This window comes from Palaemon carinicauda, chromosome 28 (assembly GCF_036898095.1).
Source record: "Palaemon carinicauda isolate YSFRI2023 chromosome 28, ASM3689809v2, whole genome shotgun sequence".
Lineage (NCBI taxonomy): Eukaryota > Metazoa > Arthropoda > Malacostraca > Decapoda > Palaemonidae > Palaemon > Palaemon carinicauda.
In genome coordinates this window covers 97,479,345-97,482,451 of record NC_090752.1, presented here as the reverse complement: position 1 = coordinate 97,482,451, position 3,107 = coordinate 97,479,345, and positions in this window count along the sequence as shown.

Sequence of the window (3,107 nt, the reverse complement as noted above, 5' to 3'; positions counted from 1 at the left end):
TATATATATATATATATATATATATATATATGTGTGTGTGTGTGTGTGTGTTTAAATACATACATGCATATACATTCATATATATATATATATATATATATATGTATATGTCTGTGTGTATATATATATATACATATATATACACACCGTATATATGCAAGTTGAAATATATACCTTACGCAGAATTATCATTATTTTTTTGTAATGGTTGCATAAAAATCAACTAAATCCATGAAAGAATAGGCTGTGTTAAATCTCATATTCCTAAAAAAGAAAAAGACTATCATTTACTTTTTGGTAATGTACTTCCTACTAAAACTCCAGCCAGGGGAAAATTCCCCTCAGGCAAATGCTTTTAATTTTAATTTATTTAGCATGTGCTGTAGTAGATCTCTGTAACAAGGTCTCTCCCTCGTATAAATGCAAGTCGGAATAGAGATAAATTGCCTAATAAAGTAAACATATGTCGCCCTCCTTAGCCTGAGCAATACGTCTCTTGGGATATTAACTTTATACAGACGAGCGAAACAACCGTCACTGCTTCCGCGCCACTGCTATTGCTTTTTCCGGCTTGTTGATTCCTGAAATAGATGGTTTGATGGATAAGGGAATGAAGGAAATGTAAAGTGGTATTCGAGATTTTCCAGTTTTGCCGAACTAAGAATGAAATGATATTTTCTATTTACATAACTAGTGTACCCGATCCGTCAAAAATTACGTCTAAATATTTAGATGATATACACACACACACGCACAACCACACACAGATTCAACTCATCCCTCTATCCTATCTATAACCAGTTCGGCAATGTATGGGAAAGTGTGATTTTCGGATTGAATATTTTGTGGGTAAACCCCCCCCCCCTATTTCTACCCCCTGGGCGTGACAGGAAAGAAATAAGGCTCGAATAATTATGTTTTCAGTTTTGAACAAATTGTTCATCAGTGTTATCATGTGATTTGTCCTTATAGTAGAGGTGAAATTTACACATCGAGTAAATAATCAATCAAGTAAATATACTGTACAAACTAATAATTAGTTGATTATATCAATAAGTAACTTTCGCTAGGTATCAGACAGTAAGGAAGGTTTGGATGGGTGCTAGATTTGGTTTAGGCACTTTATGATTGCTGGAAGGATTAGCCAAATTTAATTACATCCAGGTGCGTCTTCTTATTGTTGAGCCGCTCGGAGGATGTCTTGACCTCTGAGGCATATCTGGTGGTCGGTCTCCGTGGATTATCTTCTTAATGATAGGGTTGAGAAGAGTATTGTCCACTGTGTCAGCTTTCCATCGGGCGCCAGATAGGTTCATTGTGTTTTATTGATTTATGATGACTGATTCCAGGATTTTCCTTCTGTACGGACAGGTACTCTTAAAAAGAAAGCTGACACAGTGGACAATACTCTTCTCAACCCTATCATTAAGATAATCCACGGAGACCGACCACCAGATATGCGTCAGAGGTCAAGACATCCTCCGACCGGCTCAACAATAAGAAGACGCACCTGGATGTAATTAAAATTGGCTAATCCTTCCAGCAATCATAACAACTGTAGAAGAATTGAACACACCCTTTTGCTTTCCTATATAAACCGTCACTCTCCACTGTATTCCTCATTTTTACTTTACATCCTGAAGAGGGTCAATGTTTATTGACCGAAATATAGTGATTTATTTATTTCCTGTGTTTGTTTTATGGGCCTTTTTAAAAAAAAAAACATTTTAAACTGTTCGATTACAGTTATAAGTAAGGCATATATATATATATATATATATATATATATATATATATATATATATATATATATATATATATATATATATATATGCGTCAGAGGTCAAGACATCCTCCGACCGGCTCAACAATAAGAAGACGCACCTGGATGTAATTAAAATTGGCTAATCCTTCCAGCAATCATAACAACTGTAGAAGAATTGAACACACCCTTTTGCTTTCCTATATAAACCGTCACTCTCCACTGTATTCCTCATTTTTACTTTACATCCTGAAGAGGGTCAATGTTTATTGACCGAAATATAGTGATTTATTTATTTCCTGTGTTTCTTTTATGGGCCTTTTTAAAAAAAACACATGTTAAACTGTTCGATTACAGTTATAAGTAAGGCATATATATATATATATATATATATATATATATATATATATATATATATATATATATATATATATGCGTCAGAGGTCAAGACATCCTCCGACCGGCTCAACAATAAGAAGACGCACCTGGATGTAATTAAAATTGGCTAATCCTTCCAGCAATCATAACAACTGTAGAAGAATTGAACACACCCTTTTGCTTTCCTATATAAACCGTCACTCTCCACTGTATTCCTCATTTTTACTTTACATCCTGAAGAGGGTCAATGTTTATTGACCGAAATATAGTGATTTATTTATTTCCTGTGTTTCTTTTATGGGCCTTTTTAAAAAAAAAACATGTTAAACTGTTCGATTACAGTTATAAGTAAGGCATATATATATATATATATATATATATATATATATATATATATATATATATATATATATATATTATATATATATATGCGTCAGAGGTCAAGACATCCTCCGACCGCTCAACAATAAGAAGACGCACCTGGATGTAATTAAAATTGGCTAATCCTTCCAGCAATCATAACAACTGTAGAAGAATTGAACACACCCTTTTGCTTTCCTATATAAACCGTCACTCTCCACTGTATTCCTCATTTTTACTTTACATCCTGAAGAGGGTCAATGTTTATTGACCGAAATATAGTGATTTATTTATTTCCTGTGTTTCTTTTATGGGCCTTTTTAAAAAAAAAAACATGTTAAACTGTTCGATTACAGTTATAAGTAAGGCATATATATATATATATATATATATATATATGTGTGTGTGTGTATACACATATATATACGTGTAATATTATTATTATCATTATTATTATTATTATTATTATTATTATTATTATTATTATTATTATTATTGTTATTATTATTATTATTATAAGCTAAGCAACAACCACAGTCGGAAACACTCACTTCAGACGTAATCCTTCTCAAAATATTCAGTGGCAAAGGAATGTAGATTCTAAATC